This window comes from Aotus nancymaae, unplaced genomic scaffold (genome assembly GCF_030222135.1).
Source record: "Aotus nancymaae isolate 86718 unplaced genomic scaffold, 86718_ANA_hifiasm-v0.15.2.pri h1tg000131l, whole genome shotgun sequence".
Lineage (NCBI taxonomy): Eukaryota > Metazoa > Chordata > Mammalia > Primates > Aotidae > Aotus > Aotus nancymaae.
This window is the reverse complement of record NW_026988546.1, coordinates 6,698,999-6,721,533: the sequence shown is the minus strand read 5'-3', so window position 1 is coordinate 6,721,533 and position 22,535 is coordinate 6,698,999. Positions and strand designations below refer to the sequence as shown.

Sequence of the window (22,535 nt, the reverse complement as noted above, 5' to 3'; positions counted from 1 at the left end):
AAACGTAGGGGAGCTTGCCCGCCTCCCTCCAACCGGAAATTCCCTAGCGGCTGCTCTCAGTTGGAAGGAAGGAAAGCAAACCAGTTTGGAGTTGAATCTGAGAATTCATAGTCAAGTGTGACTGACAGATACACATTCCCTAAATAGTGGCCAAGGTATGTTGCTTTTGGAAGGGGCTATTTTCACTCCAGGGAATCCATAATTGGTTGTTTTTGGAAACATAAGGTGATCTAGTTGCTCACTGCATCTTCCTCAGCTAACCCGAAGTTTGAAGGCCTGCTAATGCTCCATCACAGTAACAGTAAGGGCTGAATGTGGGGATAGAGAAAGCTCCTCCAGGAAAACAAAAATGAGAAGGATCTATTTTCTTCCAAGGGCATATTGCCAAAAGAAATGCACCAATGTCAGCCCCACAAGGCACAACATGAGCCAGACCGTGGAGTTTGAACGCGAGTCCACTACTTGCCAGTATAAGTGGCCTTGCAAAACCCACTCAGCTGCCCAAGGGGTAGTGATAGAACCTTCCTGGTAGGGGTGTTAAAGATGTCAATGGTGAAAGCACACGAACCCTTAGCAGGGCGCCCGGTGTGCAGCGAGGCTCAGCGTGTTCCCAGAGCGTGCAGGGCTGACTAGAGAGAAGTGATCAGACCCTGGTCAGAGGCCAGGAAACGCTTCTCAACAGAGGTAGGCCTTGATCTTTGGAGGGGTTCCGATGACACAGATGGGGTGGGTAGGACTTCACAGAAATGGTGCAGCCGCACGGAGGAACAGAGGCTGAGCTCTACGGGGAAACATTGGCCCCGAGCTTTGTGTTCGGCTGGGGAGTGAGTAGGAGTCAAGCCAGGAAATGAAGGCCTTAGATGCTGGCCCAAAGAGACTGCCCAGTTTGTTAAAGAAATGAGGAAATACCAGAGGCTCAGAGCACAGGCTCAAAGGGCAGGCGTCCTTGGGTAGGAGTAACCAGGCAGATGTGGTGGCAGGAAGATGAGACAGATGTGGGGGTCACAGGAGGCTGCAGTGGAAATCTAAGCAGGTAGTGGCCGGGGTACGGTGGATGCAAAGAAGTGTGTGGGGGAGGGATGGACAGGGAGGGCTGGGCTGGCCTCACAGCCTGTGGCAGCAGAGCCCTCGCTCACTCGGCATAAAGTTATGCTGTCACTGTCTTGAAACTGAATCTGCTTTGAACAAGAAGCCCCACAATTCTGACCTGCTTCTCTCAAATTCTGTGGCCAATCTTGACAGGGAGACCAGCGAGATGTTTAGCTATGAAGAGGGGCAGAGGAGAGAAAGAACTGAAAAAGCTGTGGGGAATTTAGGTGTCAGAGGAGATAAGAAGACGGTGTTTGGGAGACAACACATGTGAGGAGACCCGCGATAGTGCTTTGGGAATTTGATCTTAGAGCTCAATAAAGAACTTTGAGCAGTAGTTATTTATTTAGAAATTATATCATCTTCTGGCTGGGCAAGGTGGCTCAAGCCTGTGATCCCAGCACTTTGGGAGGCCGAGGTGAGTGATCACTTGAGGTCAGGAGTTTGAGATCAGCTTGACCAACACCGTGAAACCCCATCTCTACTAAAAATACAAAAATTAGCTGGGTGCAGTGGTGCGCGCCTGTAATCTCAGCTACTCGGGAGTCTGAGGCAGGAGAATCGCTTGAATCCAGGAGGTAGAAGTTGCAGTGAGCCGAGATTGCACCACTGCACTCCAGCCTGGGTGACTCTGTTTCAAAAGAAAAATAAATTTCACTTTATTTTAATGAAATACATTACTTCTGTAATTTAAACAATGAAATTAATAAATTCATTTATTGAATAGTAATACATGAAACTTCAGCAGTGGGCACAGGAAAGAAATGTTTAAAAGGATCAAGAACCAAATCTGGAAGACCACTCTTAAGGACGAAATTGTGTCTCTCTGGCCAGGCATGGTGGCTCACACCAGTAATCCCAGCATGTTGCGAGGCAGAGGCGGGAAAATCACTTGAAGCCAGGAGGTTGAGACCAGCCTGGGTAACACAGTGAGACCCCACCTTTACAAAAAAGTGAAAATAAATAAACAAACAAATAAATAAATACATTGTGTCCCCCTACCTCTAAAATTCATATGTTCAAGTCCTAACCCCTAGTATCTCAGAATGTGACTATATTTGGAGATAAGGTAGTTAGAGGTAATTAAGTTAAAATGAGGTCAGTAGGGAGGACCCTAATCCAATATGACTGCTGACCTTAGAGGAGGAGATCAGGACACAGACCCACACCAAGGGAGGACCTTGTGGAGACGAAGGGAGAAGCCGACATCTACAAGCTGAGAGAGGCCTCAGAAGGAAGGGGCCGGGTGTGGTGGTTCATTTCTATAATCCCAGCACTTTGGGAGGCCGAGGCGGGTGGATCACTTGAGGTCAGGAATTCGAGAGCAGCCTGGCCAACATGGTGAAACCTGTCTCTAGCAAAAATACAAAAATTAGCCGGGCATGGTGGCATGCGACTGAAATCCCAGCTACTTGGGAGGCTGAGGCAGGAGAATCACTTGAACCTGGGAGGTGGAGGTTGCAATGAGCCTAGATCACGCCATTGCACTCCAGCCTGAGCGACAGAGCAAGACTCCATCTCGAAAAAAAAAAAGAAGGGACCAGCTCTGGGGGCTCCTTGATCTTAGACTTCCAGTCTCCAGAGCTTCAAGAAAGTGGACTCCTATTGTTTAAACCCTCAGTCATGGTACCTTGTAATAGCAGCCCTGAAAGACTGACGCAACCATCTTCCTTAAGAAGAACACGAACGGGTGGAAGAGTCCTCAGAGACAGCACAGAAGTATCAGAGAGGTGGTGGGACAGGCAGGAGGTGGAGTCACAGAAGCAAAGTGCATCTCCTGGATGAGGGATGGCTGCCTGTGTGAATCGCTAGGCGAGAGGTCAGTGAGGACTCCGGGCTGACAGAAAGCTGCTGGGTTTTGAAATCAGGAAGTTGCTGGTGACCTTTGGGAGGATGATGTCATTGGTGCAGTGGGGTGCGGGGAGTCAGGTGTATTAGGTCAGGGAAGGACACACACAATGGTCTGTAGTGGTGGTTCCTTACTTTCAAGAAGTTTCTGAGATGCGATAGATAGTAGCTTGAGGGGAGGGCGGAATCAAGGGAAGGATTTTGTTAGATTAGGGTATCCCTGAGTCAGTCTAGCTAGAGAAACGCCCTCAGAAAGGGAGCCCAGCCCTGGCCGGTGCTGACCAATGTACCTTTGTTAGATGACCCAGGAGCACCACACACAGTGTCTCACGCCTGTGATCCCAACTCTTTGGGAAGTCGAGGAGGGAGGATCGTTTGAGTCCAGGAGTTCGAAACCAGCCTGGGCAACGTGACAAAACTCCATCTCTACAAAAAATACAAAAATAATTAGCCAGGTGTTGTGGCACATGCCTGTGGTCCCAGCTACTTGGGAGGCTAAGTTGGGAGGATCAATTGAACCCCAGCAGTTGAGGCTGCAGTGAGCCATGACCATGCCACTGCATTCCAGCTTGGACAACACAGTATGACCCTGTCTCAAGAAAAAAAGAGCAAGAAGGACGCGGGGAAGGGTACAAGGCCCAGGTGGACAGCTAAACCCACAGCACTCGCTCAGTACAACATCTGGGGGAAAAGAAGGGCCCTTAGCACTGCCTCCAGTTCTGGGGCAAGGGGGCCTAGCACTGGCTCTTTCTCCTTCTTTAGCTCCACAGTTTCCCATAAAGCTCCTGACGCCGCATTTCCTCTGATCTCGACCCCTTTGTAACTCCCCTTGGGGAATTTGGAGGGAGGGGCGGGACCGTCCCCATCCTCTCAGTTCCTAGCATTCGGGCTCCAGCATCTGTTAGGGGATTCACTGCAGCAGAGCAGAGGCAGCCCGTTTTGAAGCCAGAAGTGAGACCCTCCTCCAGACCTGAGACAGGCAGGGCTCCTGTGCTCACAGAGGCTCAGAGATGCCCCCTGTGCTTCCCCTCCTCGGCAGAACACTGAACTCTTTCATTGCACTCCCAGGCCCAGGCTCCAGGCTGCTGCCTTGTTTTCTTGGGAGATGGATGCTGAATCTCCCGACACCCTCAGCCTTAGCACCCTTCTCCTTGGCCAGTAGTTTTCAAACTTAAAGAAACGGCTAGGCCATGCATGGTTGCTCACGCCTGTAATCCCAGCACTTTGGGAGGCTGAGGCTGGAAGATAACTGGAGGTCAGAAGTTCAAGACCAGCCTGGCCAACATGGTGAAACTCTATCTTTACTAAAAATACAAAAATTAGCTGGGTGTGGTGGTGCATGCCTGTAGTCCCAGCTACTTGGAAGGCTGAGGTGGGAGCATTACTTAAAACTGGGAAGTGGTGGAGATTGCAGTGAGCCGAGATTGCGCCACTGCACTTCAGCCTGGGCAACAGAGTCAGACTTTGTCTCAAAATAAAAGGGCCAGGCATGGTGGCAGATGCCTGTAATCTTAGCACTTTGGGAGGCCAAGGCAGGTGATCACCTGAGGTCAGGAGTTCAAGACCAGAGATGGGGTAAAACCCCATCTCTACTAAAAGTACAAAAATTAGCTAGGCGTGGTAGCATGTGCCTCTAGTCTCAGCTACTTAAGAGGCTGAGGCAGGAGAATAGCTTGAACCCGGGAGGCAGAGGTTGCAGTGCGTTGAGATTGTGCTATGGCACTCTAGCCTGGGTGACAAGCGAAAAACTCATCTCATGAAAAAAAAAAAAAGAAAGAAATGGCCAAACCCATCTTTCTTATAAATAATGCATTACAGAAATCCCTAAGATAGCGAATGGCTAAAGGTGCATTTTATTAGTGCACATTCCCATTATAATGTCAAATGTATTCTACTCACACATCATAAAGCCAAGCAAGGTGAATTACAGGTGTTTACAAATGGAAAACATAGAAATTGGTGTTATGGGAAACTGTTGTAATACAATGGTCAACTATAGAGCAGAATTTGCACCAGGTCTCTCTGTTTGTACATTATTTTTGGGTATACCAGAGGAAAGCCTATCAAATCAGCTTTGCAAATCACACTTGACAATCACCGTCATGAACACAGATCCAAAGATAGGGCCTGAAGCCTGATGGAGCCTTCAGGGGAGTCAGTTGTCCTTCCGGCCATTTTGTTTATCGTTTGTTGCTGAGAATGAATGGGTAGAATAATCATTGCGGGACTGATTTGTTGATAAGATTAGTCATCGCCACCAAAGTTCAGATTTCTGTGAAGTATGCAGTTGCAAAATGGAGTTGCTTTGTTTTTAAACTACAAAATCCACATCATAATCACATCAATGAAAAGGCAAACAGATCTCCCTCTGTATTCTCGTCATGGGGCAAGGATATATTTTCCAGACTGATCCTGCTTGCAATGAACGCAACTGGGGAAAATAATACTGAAAGTTCATCTGACCTTCAAAGGAAGGAAAAACAGCAAAAGTGCATCTCACTTAATGTGGCTGCATTCCATAAAGCGTAATCACAGTGGGAAGGTAAGAATACCACGTAATCAGATTGTTGAAGTGTTGTAAGGGGAATGGGTGGGGGAATTTATGCGGTTTTAAAAATAGGAAGTTCTACCCTAGAGTGTATCATTTCTGAAGTGAAGGAAGTTCCAATAGGCTATTAGAAGAGCCTGCACCATAGCAATTGGATAATACGTTTTCAACACATTTCTACTTCATGATAGTAAACACATGGCTTTTCACTAAATCCTACAGTTTGGATGTAAAGTAACTAAAATACACTCCAAGGTTGGCTGCTCTAAGATTTTGTTAAGCCAAAGAGAAACTCCTGTTTAGTTTTTGTGAAAGACAAGATTGTGTTGCATATCAGGATTTTTTTCATTTAAAATGCGGGTTTTCAAATGTTTTAAACTCGGAGGGGTGGAATGGCAACACGGCAATGTTGGTTATTAAACAGGTAAGCCGGCATGGCTAGAATGATGCGGGAAACGGCTTATTAGGAAGAGAAACTCTCAAGGTCGTAAAAAGCACCGAGGTGCTCTCTGGCTTCGGGTGTCTTCTCGCCGAGGTCATAGTGAAACAATCAAATTCGTCTGAGTCAAGAAGCTCAGCTGATGTGTGGAGAGACGCCCTGCACAAATGTCTGCTGCACTGCAGGCTGGTCACAGGGCCCATCTCACCCGGGATGGCTCCAGTGTGTTCAGGCTCTAGAATCCTGGCAGGGAGTGGGAGCAGGCCTGAGTAGCCTTGTATCCTTCGTGCAGGGGGAATCCTCACCTCAGAAGCTGTAAAGAAGCCTCTCAGAGCTGGAAATTCCCCTAGACCATGATACAGCGATTCCTTAAGAAGGTAAGTGGGGGCAGGGACGAATAAAGATCGCATCATTATCTCAACCCAATGTTCAAGGAAAAGAGATAGGCTCATACCTTGCTTTTCCATTCAAAGCTAGCATGCTGATGACTCAAGTTTGACCGTTATACCTTGTCTGCTGTCACATCAGTGCTATCCAAAGTGGAGCTTGCCAAAGGGTGGGGGGTGGTGATAAAGACCATGCATGGGCTTTGGATAAAGACCACGGAGCCACACTGCCTGGTTTGAACCCTGATACCTAGCCTCACTGGTTGTTGACTTGGACAAGTCATTTCTCCTGTCTGTGCCTTGGTTTCATCCTCTGGAGAAGAGGGGGAAGTCATGAGAGGGTCCTTGTGAGTTATCACTTGTAAAGACGACAGAAGAGGCCACTTGGAGAGCCTCCTGGGTCTCTGTGTAGTCCAGCCCAACACACATCCACGTATCTGGCACTGGCTGGCAGGGTTGGCAGGACCCTCCCGAAGGGTCCAGTTTGGTACCAGGCATGCCCACCCACACCTCTTGACATACTCTTCCATCTTCATTTAAAATGCAGATTTTCCAATTTATATAAACTCCCTTGATATTGAGAGGGGAATGACAACATAGACCCACTGGTCATCAACAGCACAGGAAAGCAGGCAAGGGTGGAATGATGCCGGAAGCCGCTGGGGCCAGTCTCCCGGCTTGCTTTCTCCACCCTGTGATTCCGTTTTGAGCTCCCCATGCCTTCCTCCCTGCCCAGCTCTTCTCTCGGAGAGGTCCTCAAGAGCTGCACTAAGGCCCCCTCCCATCTCTCTTTTCTACCCCCTTTAAGCTACTTCATGCAACCCATAGGGCCCACAGCCAGCCACTCCAGGGCTCACACATTTCCCCTGCAGCTCTGACCTCTGCTGAGCTCCAGGTGCAGAGTCAAGTTCACACTGCAAGGGTCCTTTAGGGTGCCTCAGAAGCACTACAAACCCAGAGAGTGAAAGCCCAGCTTATGCCTTTTGTACCCACGTGTGGCCCTCCCCTGGGTCAGCCATGGTTAAGGATCAACACAATCATTCATGCAGACCTGGTGAGCACCTGCTCTATCCTTCACTTGTTCAGTGCCTCCACAAACCCCATCAGCTCTACCTCCAAAGTACCTTTCAAACAAATCTCTCAACCGGGCGGAGACCAGCCTGGCCAACATGGTGAAACTCCATCTCTACTAAAAATTCAAAAACTAGCCGGGCGTGGAGGCGTGTGCCTGTAATCCCAGCTACTTAGGAGGCTGAGGCAGGAGAATTACTTGAACTCAAGAGGCAGAGGTTGCAGTGAGCAGAGATGGTGCCACTGCACTCCAGCCTGGGTGACGGAGCAAGACTTCGTCTAAAAAACCAAACAAACCCAAAACCCAAATAAATCTCTCAAATATCTGCGCATTGCTCTCCCTCCTCACCTGGGGTGACCCAGGCCCATTCTCTGGCTCAGCTGTTGCCTCTGACTTTTCTACCTATATGTTCAACATAAAATATAGTTGAGGAAAGGGCTAACAAACACACTAATAAATAATTCAAGTTGTTTCAGATAATCTAAGTACCATGAAGAAAAATACACCTGGGTAATTGATTGGAGAGTGACCGAGAGGGTGGCTGGGGAAGGCTCTGTGTGGAGATCATGCTGAGGATGATGAGGAAGGGGACTCCAGGTCTGCCTCAAATACACAGGTCCTGAGATGGGAGCACCCTTGAAGGTTCAATGGTCGGATGATTATAGGCTGGAGATAAGGGGGTGAGTGGTAGGGGATGTGGAGCTCACAAGGGCTGGCTCCTGTGTGGTTCTGGAGGCCTTGGGGAGGAGTTCAAGTTTTATTCCAAATGCATTGGAAAGCCACTGATGACTTCTACGCAGAGAAGTAATATAGTTTGATTATGTTTATTAAGAAATTATCTCTCTGAGCCGGGCATGGTGGCTCACTCCTGTAATCCCAGCACTTTGAGAGGTCAAGGTGGGTGGATCACGAGGTCAGGAGATCAGGACCATTCTGGCCAACACGGTGAAACCCTATCTCTACTAAAATACAAAAAATTAGCTGGGCATGGTGGCAGGCACCTGTAGTTCCAGCTACTCGGGAGGCTGAGGCAGGGGAATCACTTGAACCCGGGAAGCGGAGGTTGCAGTGAGCTGAGATCACGCCACTGCACTCCAGCCTGGGTGACAGAGCAAAACTCCGTCTCAAAAAAAAAAAAAGAAAAAAGAAATGATCTCTCCGGCGAGGCACAGTGGCTCATACCTGTGATCCCAACACTTTGCAAGGCTGAGGCCAGTGGATCGCTTGAGCTCAGAAGTTCAAGATCAGCATGGACAACTTGGTGAAACCCAGTCTCTACCAAAAATACAAAAAAAATTAGCCAGGTGTGGTAGGATATGCCTGTAGTCCCAGCTATTCAGGATTACATTAGGTAGCTAGTCAGACATGAGCAGGGCAGGAGAAGGCTCTCCCTTGACACCACCAGGAATGTTAGGTGATCATCAGGTGATGTTCAAGATTGTTAACTGTCTCCCTAAAATAATAACTGGTCGTAGCCAGCTCCAGGGAAAGGCAGGCTCGCAGTAGTTAGGAAACATCTGAAACTGGTGATTAGCTGCTTCCTGATAAAATCTCAGGAGTTGATCGAGTGGGCTCAAGCATGTACATTAACTGGCATATGACCATCTAGGGACATTCGACTGGCATGGGAAGTGAGCATTCGTGCAACTCCAGTAAACACACTGTGCGTGTTCCCCTCCAAGTGCTGGCAGGCCACACTATACATCAGACAGCCCATCCAAAGGAAGAATCAGGGGGAAGGAACAACATATAAAACCCCAAGTCAAAGGTCAAATAGCACACTTGATTTCTCAAGTCGCCTGCTTAACCCTCCTCCAAATTTTACTTCCTTTCATTCCTGCTCGAAAGCTTTTTAATAAACTTTCGCTCCTGCTCTAAAACTTGCCTCAGTCTTGCCTTCTGCCTTCTGCCTCCTTGGTTGAATTCTTTCTTCTGAGGAGGCAAGAACTGAGGTCACTGCAGACCTGTATGGATTTGCCGCCAGTAACAGGGATGCTGAGAGGGGAGGACCACTGGAGCTGGGGAAGTCGAGGCTGCAGTGAGCCATTATTGTACCACTGCACTGGAGGCAAGGCCTGGGTGACAGAGGAGACCCTGCCTCAAAAACAAACAACAACAACAACAACAAAAATCTCTTCCTTTCTTTGTTCAGAATGTGTCTACTGAGAACTCACAAAGACGTCAGGTGGTAGGTGAATTGCTGGTGACACGAAGCCATGTCAAACACAGACTAAACCCAGAGGAAGGATGCTTCCACTCCTCATGATTCTGCATTCAGTAGAGTGTTTGGTACATATAGGCACTCAATTAATGTTTGTTCAGAAAATTAATGAATGATGACCCTGAAATCCAGCCTCTACCGAGGCTGATCTACGCGGCCAGCTGGCCAGTGATTGCATGACTGTCCACACAGACCCACAGGCCAGAAACTTAAGGATATCTTGACTTTCCTTTTCTCCGAGCGGCTTGTCACCAAATCCAGTTCACTCTATCACCTAAGCGTCTCTCAAATCTGTTCCCCTGGTATTCTTAGGAGGTAACAAGCTGAGCCTCTCCACGCCATGGCTAAGTGGCCACTCTCCGTGATCCCTAAATCCAGCTCTGTTGGTTTATAACCTGAAGACCATCTACACCTCCCTATGTCAGGGGCTCAGGTCTAGCGAACACATCCAGGTGTCTTGGACCTATGGCTTGTGGCTTTTCATACAGCAGTCAGTTACACAACGTCTCTAGGTTTGCTTGAGCTTATTTGTAAAGCGGGTGTGATGGCAACCACCGGATCTCCTTCATGTTGGGATAAAGTGGGTTGCCTCTCTTTGAGGGCCAGAAAACATCACGCACACGGGTAAACGTGAAGTATGATTGTGACTGGGGCTGGGAGTCTAACAGGCAGAAGGAGCCTCAGTCAAGGTGGAGAAACCAGCAGAGCTGGAGTGATTTTTTTCTGCCTGACTGGAGCGCACTCACTCCTCCCCGTTTCCTGCAGCCCTGCTGGTGAGCCTGGTGAGAGTCTCCAGGCCCTGTGGAGACCCCCCAGCACAGCTGGAACTGCAGCAGTGACGCTTCAGGCACCTGAACCTCAAAGGGTCATTGCGTTTCCTGCCTTTCATTCCCAGAGATATGATCTTTTGCCCTCAAATCCAAACTTGTCATCTCTACTCACAGGAGAGGTTAAGGTCTGTCTTGGAGCTGCTGACTCTGGGTTCACACAGAAGAGAAGTTCTGGGAAGAGGCATCCTGAAAGCACCCCAAATCCTGAGACCTCAGGCCCTGCTTTGTTCACCCAACCAAGTGATTGAGCGTCTGGACAGGTGAAAACATTCCAAGACGCAGATTGCGCTAGAGCCTTTCTCTTAGTACCCAGAATCTGATACGTGTAGAGTGAAGTTGCATTTGATGAAAAGGCTGTCAGTTTGGTGTGTGTGGCCGTGCTGCCCTCGATCCTGCCCCTGGCCGGCGTTAGCCCCCTCTGGAGCACGCTGTTCTCCTCCCCACTCACTCTCTGCCCTGCGCTGGCACCCATGCAATTTTTTTCACTTAATTTTCTTCTAGATTTTCAAAGGGCACAAGCTGTGCATCTTCTGACCTTCCTCTGAGTCACACATTCTAGCCCATTTGTGCACTTGAGCTCTTGGCTACACGTACTAGTTCTTGTCTAAACCACAGCACGTGGGGGCTGAGAGGGAATGCACATTTGGTCAGCATCTACTCAGTGTTTTTCAGCACTTGCACCTCCCATGTCTCACTGATCCTCAGGCCCTGAGAACATAGTCCCCCCTTTTACACAGATGAGAAGCAGAACTTTACCACTGAGAGCTTGGGCAACATCCCTAGGGCAGCCCTGGGTTCAAATGCGAACTCACTTTCTCAGGGAAAAGATAGGTGAGTGATTTTGTTCATGAAGAATTTTGGCTTTTTTTAAATATATATAGAGAGAGATGGGGTTTCACCAGACCAGGATGGTCTTGATATCTTGACCTCGTGATCCGCCCACTTCGGCCTCCCAAAGTGCTGGGATTACAAGCGTGAGCCACCGCGCCTGACCTTTTTTTTTTTTTTGTAGAGACAAGCTCTCACTATGCTGTCCAGGCTGATCTCCTGGCCTCAAAGCGATCCTTCTACCTCAGCCTCCCAAAGTGCAGGATTACAGGCACGAGGCACCATGCCTGTCTTTTTGCTCTTGTTTAAAACACATAAGCTATTGACATAAGATGGTTCAGTTAAGTTTTTTGGCAACATTTTACCTCTCAGCTTCTACTATTTTCTACTTCCCTTGGCACGCCCTATTCCTTGTTCAAGAATTGTTAGGCTGTATCCTGTTTCAATAAGTTCTCTATTAGCTCTGATCCAGATTCTCTGTGGCCAACTGCTGCAGTCTCTAAGATAATGCAAACAATACTTACCTCTGTTCTCAGTTGCTGATCTTTTTAAAAACTTTTTTATAGAAACAAGAGTCAGTTTTCATAGGTGGGGAGCTGTGGCCTTTCTCGCCCAAGGCTCACATCTGCCGGCAGAAGGGCAACAGACAATGCCGTGCAGAACTCGAGAGCCGGCGCCGTTCCAAGCAGCTCCGTGAAGCATTCGAGCACATTAGGAGCAGTCCTGGGCACCAGCACACTGTGACCCATGTGACACGCTCTTGCAGCTGGCTCTCTAGCAGCCCCACACTGGAAGCTACTCAAATGTCCATCAGCTGTAGGATGGATAAATGAATGGTGGTGTATTCACACAATGGAATACCAGCCACCACAGAGAAGGAGCTGCCTGTAGCTACAGGCAGTAATATGGATGAATGGCACAGACATAACATTGTGTGAAAGAAGCCGGATACAAAAGAGAACAGACTGCATGATTCCATTTCTACAAAGTACAAAACCAGGCAAAACTTATCTATGGTGTTAGAATATTGGTTACCTTGGGGGTCGGCAGTGACTGAAAGGGAGAATGAGGGGGCTTCTAGGATGTTGGTTGCGTTCTGGTTAAACAGGGGTATTTGGTTGTGAAAATACATTGAGCTGGACACCTATGATATATGCATTTTTCTGTATGTCTATTATTATTTTAAGATGGAGTTTTGCTCTGTAGCCCAGGCTGGAGTGCAATGGTGAGATCTCAGGTCACTGCAACCATGCCCTCTGTTTGTGTTTTAATGACCCCTTCTGATTTGTTTGTCACTCAAAACTGCTGCTGATAAACTACTCCTAGAGGATACTGAAAGATCCTTTCTTGTTTTTAAAAGAAATAACATGCTTAATCAAAAATTATTACAAATTGTGGAAGGAAATGGTACTGCAGGACCTTCATTTCTTTTTCTCCAGCAAAAATTGCATTTCCATAATTCAAGATCTAGTCACGAGGGCTTAAGCAAGACCTTGCGCCAGCAATCAGGCATGGATCGAATGCACTTTTGCCTTCCTAAGGTAAGTTCGATTAAGGAATAAAACTGTCATACAACATTCACAGGATAAAGTGTGATTCCTGAGTCTAATATTTCAAAGATTTTTTTTTATGCAAGATAAAATAAGTCATAGATGACCACCTGCTACTTCCCTAGGGATCCCTTCATCTTGGAAGAAATGCTGATGCATTGTCCCAGGTTGGCCATCACTAAGAAATGGAGACTTCAGAATGCTCCTGGACCATGCCACCTCTGTGAGTTTTGTTTCATTTTTAATTTTCACTGAAAATAATAGACATGTAACTGGGCACTATGGCTCATGCCTGTAATCCCAGCACTTTGGGAGGATTGTCAGCATGTCATCATATATTCTGACGTCATAATACATGCTCATGATACTCCAGTAGATATGACACAAATTGGGGTAAGAGAAATTGGTCATAATACCTGCAGATTACGCTCTCATAATTCCTTGTGATGTCATAATGCGGATACATTATGACGTCATAATATATTGTGACGTCATAGTGCATACTAATTAGCATGTCATCATATATTGTGACGTCATAATACATGCTCATGATACTCCAGTAGATATGACACAAATTGGGGTAAGAGAAATTGGGAGGCCGAGGCGGGCGGATCACGAGGTCAGGAGATCGAGACCATCCTGGCCAACATGGTGAAACCCCATCTCTACTAAAAATACAAAATATTAGCTGGGTATGGTGGCACGTGCCTATAATCCCAGCTACTCAGGAGGCCAAGACAGAAGTATCCCTTGAACCTGGGAGGGGAGGTTGCAGTGAGCCGAGATCGCACCACTGCACTCCAGCCTGGTGACAGAGTGAGACTCCATCATCTCAAAAAGCAAAAAACCATACATTCTCCTAACATCAGCTAACCATCTCGTGTCGGGTCTCTGAAATGCAATACTTGAATACTGCTACAGTACTTTTCAGGTGACTGAAGGAAAAATCAAAGCTTCCATTTTGTGGTTTTGAAATATAGCTTTAATTCAAGACCTATAGGATGAATCACTGCTATGGTTGTTTCCAGCAAGTAATTTGAATTTCACCTTAACTCTCATACTGATGTCATATTTAATTGATATATTCTAATAATGTGCCTGCAAAATTTTCCCCAACACAACTCCAAGTCACAGTATCTGCAATTCTTTAAGACGTTTTCTCTTTAGAGTCCACCCTCAAAGGCTACTGGGACACAGCTTACGTTAACAGGAGGCTCTTGCAGGGGCCAGGCTCAGTTTGCCTTTTGCTGCATTCAAGTCTCCAAGCTTGTGGTCCTGAGTTATGACCTGCCTTTAGAATAAACCATCTCTGGCCAGGTGCAGTGGCTTAGGCCTGTAATCCCAGCACTTTGGGAGGCCACCGCAGGCAGATCACCTGAGGTCGGGAGTACAAGAACATCCTGACCAACATGGAGAAACCCTGTTTCTACGAAAAATACAAAATTGGCCGGGCATGGTGGCCCATGCCTGTAATCCCAGCTACTTGGGAGACTGAAAAGCAGGAGAATCACTTGAACCTGGGAGGCGGAGATTGCGGTGAGCCGAGATCACGCCATTGCACTCCAGCTTGGACAACAAGAGCAAAACTTCATCTCAAAATAAAAATAAAAATAAACCATCTTTTTGGTGTTATGATTTTTATTTTTTTATTTTTTCATGGATCATAGGAAACAATGGTGCTATGTTAACCTCTCAAAATGCATTCCTGTCAAAGCCATCATGTTTACTTTAAAAAGCACACGTCCTTGGCCTCTGTCAAACTCTCCTGTCAACTTCAGGCTGGCTTTTGGAAGAATCTGATAAGGTGGCTGTTCCAGTGTTCATCATTAACTGCAGAGCTGAAGAAAGAAAGACTGTGAGCTCAGATCACCACTTGCCTCAGTGAAACTTCTGAAGCCGTGACCAACCTGGAAATCTGATGATTAACTTCAGGCACAGAGGGGAACAGAAACAAGAAGCTTGGGGAAAACTAATAACCGAAGCAGGTGAGAGGTGGCCCAGCTCTGTGTAATCATTTCTAAGAAACAATACACACATGGGTCCAGAGTCCAGGAGGCTTCCATGTTATCTATTTCTATTTTTCTTTCTTTCTTTCTTTTTCTTTCTTTCTTTCTTTGATTCTTTCTTTATTTCTCTCTTTCTTTCTTTTTTTCTTTCTTTCTTTCTCTTTCTTCCTTTCTTTCCCTTCTTTCTTTCTTTTCTTTCGTGATGGGGTTTCACCATGTTGGTCAGGCTGGTCTTGAACTCCTGACCTTGCGATCCACCCGCCTCAGCCTCCCAAAGTGCTGGGATTACAGGCATGAGCCACCACACCTGGCCTATTTTTTATTTTTTTATTTTTTTATTTTTGAGACAGGGTCTCACTCTGCTGCCCAGGCTGGAGTGCAGTGGCGCCATCTCAGCTCACTGCAACCTCTGCCCTCCCAGGTTCAAGCAGTTCTCTGCCTCAGCCTCCCAAGTAGCTGGGATTACAGGCCTGCCTCCATGCCCAGCTAATTTTTGTATTTTTAGTAGAGATGGGGTTTTACCATATTGGCCAGGCTGGTCTTGAACTCCTGACCTCAGGTGTTCCGTCCACCTTGGCCTTCCAAAGTGCTAGGATTACAGGTGTGAGCCACCACCCCCGGCAAGATTTACTTTCTCTAAAAAAGAGAAATATAAATTCCTAGGTGTGTGTCCCAGTGCCTGAGCAGGTGCTTTCTGCCATTTCGAGAGGAAACAGCAAGTCGGGTCTGTGAAAGATGGACCCGTCGGCAATGCTGTCTGTGTGGATGCTAGGGATGGTGGAGGCGGGGTCTGACTGTGCATGTGGGGGCCTAGGGCAAGTGGTGCCTGTGCCACACCTGGGGGCCTGAGGTCCTTCCAACCTCAGCAGTTGGATGGATGGGAGTTGGAGAGGGCTCAGTGAGAGTGCTGACTTTGTTGTTGTTCTGCTGTTTTTAATGCATGGCTATAGCATTTGCTCGTGACATCTCAAGTCAGGGGATGTGAATCTGGGATTCTCTCCCAGCCACTCTTGGCTCCCCATGGGGAATCCCTTCACATCTCATTAGACTTGCCTACCGCCATCTGGATCAAGTTGACCTTGATCCAATCGGGTGGGAGGGGGTAGGTGAGCAAAGGGAGGTGTGTGATGCTGCTCTTTGCAAAGAAGCCGGCCTGCCTGTGTCCCAAGAGCAAAGAGGTGAAGAGCTGGGACTTAAAGTGCAGCTGGCCTGAATTCCAAGCCCAGCTCTGCTGTTTGCTGCATCATTTTGGGCAAGCTACTCAACCTCTCTGCATCCCAGTTTCCTTGCTCATGAAGTGAAGTTGCCACAAGCGATTCTCCTGCCTCAGCCTGCCAAGTAGCTGGGATTACAGGCATGCGCCACCACACCCAGCTATTTGTTTTCTGTGTTTTTAGTAGAGATGGGGTTTCTCCATGTTGGTCAGGCTGGTCTCGAACTCCCAACCTCAGGTGATCCACCTGCCTTGGCCTCCCAAAGTGCTGAGACTACAGGTGTGAGCCACCGTGCCCGGTCTGCTTCAGTGTTTTCTAATCATCAGATGTTAAGGTTGAAATGGGGTCTCGGCATCAGTAACTCACCTGCTTTTGAACCTCCCTTTCCTGTGTTGCTGGTAGGTGGCCGTTCATCCCTGCTAGGACTCAGCTAGGAAAGGGGGCCACATCAATTCACAAAGCAACCCCTTTTTGTTATCCCTCGGTTCTGGAAGGGTTTTCCTTGCACTAAAGTGAAATCTGCCTCTCTTACAACTTCTTCACATAATTTTGAGTTTCGGCCTCTTTCCTTTCCTCTCTCTCTTCCACACGACAGCCTTTCAAAGTTTTGGAACAGCACTTTTCCCTTTTATGTCTAATTGTCATGTAAGCACTCTTTCCCCCCCCGCCGCCCCCCCCCCGCCCCCCCCCCGCCTTTTGCCTCAGGTTAACTCTCCTAAAACTTAAGCACTGTTTTGTTTTTTTTTTTGAGACAGAATCTCACTCTGTTGCCTAGGCTGGAGTGCAATGGTACAATCTCAGCTCATTGCAAATTCCACCTGCCAGATCTATGAGATTCTCCTGCCTCAACCTCCTGAGTAGCTGGGATTATAGGCATCCACCACCACACCCAGCTAATATTTGTGTTTTCAGTAGAGATGGGGTTTTACCATGTTGGCCAGGCTGGTCTCAAACTCCTGACCTCAGGTGATCCACCTGCCTTGGCCTCCCAAAGTGATGGGATTACAGATGTGGACCACTGCTGTGTCCAGCCTTTTTTTTTTAAGACATAGTCTTGCTCAGTTGCCCAGTCTGGAGTGCGGTGGTGTGATCTCAGCTCACTGCAACCTCTGCCTCCCAGGTTCAAGAGATTCTTCTGCCTCAGCCTCCTGAGTAGCTGGGATTACAGGCTCATGCCACCACGCCCAGCTAATTTTTGTATTTTTAGTAGGGACGGGGTTTCACCATGTTGGCCAGGCTCTCAAACTCCTGACCTCATGATCGTCCCTCCTTGGCCTCCCAAAGTGCTGGGATTACAGGCTTGAGCCACCACTTCTGGCCTGGGAACAATATGTCTATGGAAGACAAATCTCTGGCCATCTTTACCAACATATCAGGGGAGCAGAGTAGACTGATCCCAGGGTCCAGCTATACCTGAAACCTCCAGAACTTCGACACCGCCCGTACACAGGCCTCTCCACACTCTTTGTTGTTGTTGCTGTTTGAAGTTAGTTTGAGTTGGTTTTTTCATCACTTGCAACCAAAGGAATTCTGATTTATCCAGATGGAAAGCTCGCCCAACAGGACTCAAGGGACTTAGTGTGTTCCCTCCTCACTCTGGAGTCTCTCTTATGGATATCCAGTGCTGTGTCATTGTCAGTATAGAGAAGGGCTTTTCATTCTTAGCACCCCTTGAACCTCAGAGATGGAGGAAGAATCTGGATTTTTTTCTTTCCAACTACTGAAGTGGACTAATCTGGGTCAGGGTGTATTTCAACCAAATGTGAAATACGAAACACAAGCAACAACCCACAAATCCTGTTTGTTGACCAGCCAGAGTGAGAAAAACAGAAGTCAAGGGACAGAGCTGTCATTACGGGTATAGTGACACCCACCAAAAGTTGCAGCAGAACACAGGAGTTCAGTCTCCTCTCTCTGGCTCTGACCAATAGGTTTTCTGCAGAATTGAAACTTGCAAGATTTGCTCAGGGGAGAGACCTGGTTTCCTTTTATTTCATAAAAAGAAACTTATTTTAAAAGTATAGAGTGAAATGTATAACCAAACTTCCGTAAGAATCTAAGACACATACACTCACTGTGTCAGTTTGCAAAGGCTGCCATGCAGACTGGGGGTTTAAACAACAGCAGTTTATTTTCTTATGGTTCTGGTGGAGCCGGAAGTTCAAGATCACCCTGTGGGCAGGGCTGGTTTCTTCTCAGGCTTCTCTCCTTGGCTTGTAGTTGGTCTCCTTCTCCTAAGTCTTCACCTCGCCTTCCTCTGTGTGTGTGTGTCTGTGGCCTAATGTCCTCTTCTTGTAAGGATGGCAGTCATTTTGGATTAGGGCCCTCCCTAATGGACTCATTTAACCTTGATTACCTTCTCAAAGACCTACCTCCAAATGCAGTCACATTCTGAGTTACTGTGGGCTAGAGCTTCAATATACAAATTTTGGAGGGACCCAAGTCAGCCCATAAAACTCACCAGTAATAAACTTTTGGATGCTCCAGCCAACCGTCAATTGCACAATGGTTAGGAAATTTAGAATGCTTGGTAGCCTTCATTTCTCTTAGAAATTGGATCAACAGCCTCTGTCAATCTTGGAGAACATGATTGCTTCATCAGAGCAGATAAAAACAGAGGCAGGTAAGGAACACCACGCTGCAGAAGCAGCCCCAGGCAAGTCTGCTGAGAGAGAGAGGAAAGCCAATTCCCCTAACAGACGGGGCTCACCTTGACAAATAACTCAGTGGAATCCTAGACCTCACCCTTTCCCAGACTGATTACTCATGCTTCTTGGGGCCGGGGTTGGATAAGGGGCTCAGAGGTTCACCTGGGCTACTTTTCCTTCTTAAAGGTTCCTCTCCAGGGAGCTCAGTGAGTTCAGTTCTAGGCACATTTACATTTGAAAAGCACTGGGGTGAAAGAATGAGGAAAGAAAAGGCACAGTTCCTGTCTTTGATCTTTTGAAACAACTTGAAGATTGGGCAAATTGCCCAGATAAAAAATAAATCATTAAATTACATACAACATCAACATACGTTGCATATAACACAAGAGGTTATTTTTACTTGAAAAACTGCAATTTGAAATTGGAGTGAAGGACAACTAAAATATTTCAAACATGCCAAAGGAGGAACCCATTTAAAGGAATCCTATATTGGATCTTTATTTTTTAAGTCAATCTACTGCCACTATTTTGTTGGTGAAAGACATTCTGATTTTCGTGTTAAACAACACAGCCCAGAGGAGCCATCGGAGAAGAAAGAACCAATCTGGGATGGGGCTAACTGGCTTTTGCCTCCTTCCAACTCCAGGAGCTCCCTTTCCTACCTTGGGAACTTTGCATTTGCCGTATCCTGTGCTTGAAACCTGTTTTCTTCATAATTCCAGTGACTTACTCATTTTCCTCATTCACATCTCAACTCAAATGCCACACATCGGTAGAGAGGCTTCCCCCATTCCCCATTCTAATCCCAACTGTCTCTGTCCCAGGGATTCTCCAGGTGTGGTACCCAGACCACCAGCAGCAGCCTCACTTGGAAACCCATTAGAAATGCAAATTCAGGCCCAGGCAGTGGCTCATGCCTGTAAACCCAGCACTTTGGGAGGCCTGGGTGGAGGGATTGCTGGAGACCAGCCTAGCTAGTATGGTGAAAAAAAAAAAAAATTAGCCAGGCATGGTGGAAGTACCTGTAGTGCCAGACTTGGGAGACTGAGGAGGAAGGATTGTTTGAGCCCAGGAGGTGGAGGTTGCAGTGAGCTGAGATTGTGCCATTGCACTTCAGTCTGTCTCAAGGAAAAAAAAAAAAGAAAGAAATGCAAATTCCCTGGCCCTACTCCAGACCTATTGGACCAGGAGCCCCGAGGGTGGGGCCCAGCTGCCCAAGTTTGAGGACCACTGTTTTGTCCCATTCCTTGAAATTTTTCCTCCATAGCTCCTATCACTCTCGGAAATTACCTGACCCCCGCCCAAAAAAACAAAAAAACTGTTGGCCAAGCGCGGTGGCTCACACCTGTAATTCCAGCACTTTGGGAGGCCAAGGTGGGTTAGGACACCCTAAGGTTAGGAGTTCAAGAACAGCCTGGCCAACATGGTGAAACCATGACTCTACTAAAAATACAAAAATTAGCCAGTAAGCCCGAGGGAGGAGACCCTTAATCACACTTAAGCACTAAGAGCATCCCCCCCACCTCCCCGTCACCCTCCTATAGATTGTAGGCATGGTGTGGAGGAATCTTTCTGGAAGGCATTGTTTTTACTTAAACAAGATCAAACCCCCACCTAAGTTACTATACTCCATGCCTACTCCATGGTCCAAGACTCTTCCACATGTAATGTCTAGAGTTGTAAGCCTTTAAAAGGGCAGGGACTTTCTCTGTGAGCTCAAGCTTCGCTGTTAGTCATATGCCGCCTTGCTCCCAGCTGAATAAATCACCCCTTCCTTCTCAGTTTGGTGTTTGAGAGGTGTGTTTTGCCGCCTTTCCTGCTTCAATTCCAGCACACCTGTAATCCTAGCTACTCGGGAGGCTGACGCAGGAGAATCGCTTGAAGCTGAGAGGCGGAGGTTGCAGCAGAGATAGCGCCACTGCACTCCAGCCTGGGCAACGAGTGAAATTCCATCCCCCCCCAAAAAAAAAACCAGAAAACTGTCACATTATGTTAGTCAGGCATGGTGGTGGGTGCCTGTAGTCACAGCTACTCGGAAGGCGAAAGCACGAGAATAGCTTGACTGTGAGAGGTGGAGGTTGCAATGAGCCAAGATTGTGGCACTGCATTCCAGCCTGGGTAACACAGCAAGACTCCATCTCAAAAAACCCAAAATGGTCACATTATAACTGTACATGTTTATGGGATACAATTTGATATTTACCTACCCCTATATGTTGTACAATGATCAAGTCAGGGTAGTTAGCATATTCATCACCTCATGCGTTTGTCATTTCTTTGTCAGGAGAACATTCGAAAACCTCTCTTCTAGCTATAGGGTGGTATACAATACCTTACAATTAACCGTAGTCAGTCCCCACAGGTTCATAACCACTGTTCTATACTCTGCTTCTATGAGATCACCTTTATTTTTTAATTCCACATGAGTGAGATCATGTGGTATTTGTCTTTCTGCATCTGGCTTATTTCGTTTAACACAGTGTCCTCCAGGTACAGCTATGTTGTCACAAATGACAGGATTTCATTCTTCTTCATGACAATAGAATTTTGTCATGCTTATATACCACATTTTCTTTACCATTCATCTGTTGATGGACACTTAGGTTGATTTCATATCTAGGCTATTTTAAATGGTACTGCAGTAAAGATGGGAGTGCAGAGATCTCTTCAACATACTGATTTCACTTCCTTTTTTTTTTTTTTTTTTTTGAGACAGAGTCTGGCACTGTCAGCCATGCTTGAGTACAGTGGTGTGATCTCAGCTCACCGCAACCTCTGCCTTCTGGGTTCAAGTGATATTCTCCTGCCTCAGCCTCCTGAGTAGCTGAGATTACAGGTGTGCACCACCATGCCCAGCTAATTTTTTGTATTTTTAGTAGAGATGGGTTTCACCATGTCGGTCAGGCTGATCTCAAACTCCTGACCTCAAGTGATCCATCTGCTTTGGCTTTCCATTACAGGCCTGAGCTACTGTGCCTGGCTCTTTGGATATATATCCAGCAGTGAGAGTGTTAGATCATACTATAATTCTATTTTTATTTCGGGGGGAACCCCTATGCTGATTTCCATAATAGCTGTACTAATTTACATTCTTATCAACAGTGTGCAGGTGTTCCCTTTTCTTCACATCCTCACCAACACTTATTTTCCCTTGTCTTTTTGATAAGAGCCATTCTGATTGGAACGAGGTGGTATCTCATTCTGGTTTTGATTTGCATTTCTCTGACATTTAGTGATGTTGAGCATTTCTTCTGTTGTCCATCTGTATTTCTTTTAAGAAATGTCTATTAAGGTTTCTTCTGCCCATTTTTAAATCGAGTTATTTGTTTTATTGCTGTTGAGTTGCTTCAATTCCTTATATATTTCTGAATAATAACCCCTTGTCAGATGGTTTACTGACATTTTCTTCCAAACCTATAAGAGAGTGTAGGTTTTCTCTTCACTTTGTTAATTGTTTCCTTTGTTATGCAAAAGCTTTTTGATTTCATGTGGTACTATTTGTCTATTTTTGCTTTTATTACCTGTGCTTCTGAGTTCTTATTTAAAAAATCCTTCCTAGCTTAGTGTTGTGAAGTGATTCCCAATGTTTTCTTCTAGTAGTTTTATAGTTTCAGGTTTTACTTTTAAGTCTTCAATACATTTTGAGTTGATTTTTGTATACAGTGAGAGATAGAGGTCTAATTTCATTCTTCCCCATGTAGATATTCAATTTATTTTATTTTATTTTATTTTATTTTATTTTATTTATTTTTGAGACAGGGTCTCACTCTATTGCCTAGGCTGGAGTGCAGTGGCACAATCTTGGCTCACTGCAACCTCCACCTCCCGGGTTCAAGTCATTCTCCTGCCTCACCCT

At 46.7% G+C, this 22,535-nt stretch overlaps 1 long non-coding RNA gene across 1 annotated transcript; it reads left to right on the top strand.

Moving 5' to 3' along the window:
• Positions 1-6,268: 6,268 nt before the first annotated feature.
• Positions 6,269-13,016, top strand: LOC135272769 (uncharacterized). Its single transcript, XR_010340737.1, has 3 exons — positions 6,269-6,301; positions 12,701-12,802; positions 12,937-13,016. It is a non-coding gene; the product is annotated as an uncharacterized LOC135272769 (long non-coding RNA).
• The last annotated feature ends 9,519 nt before the right edge of the window (positions 13,017-22,535 follow it).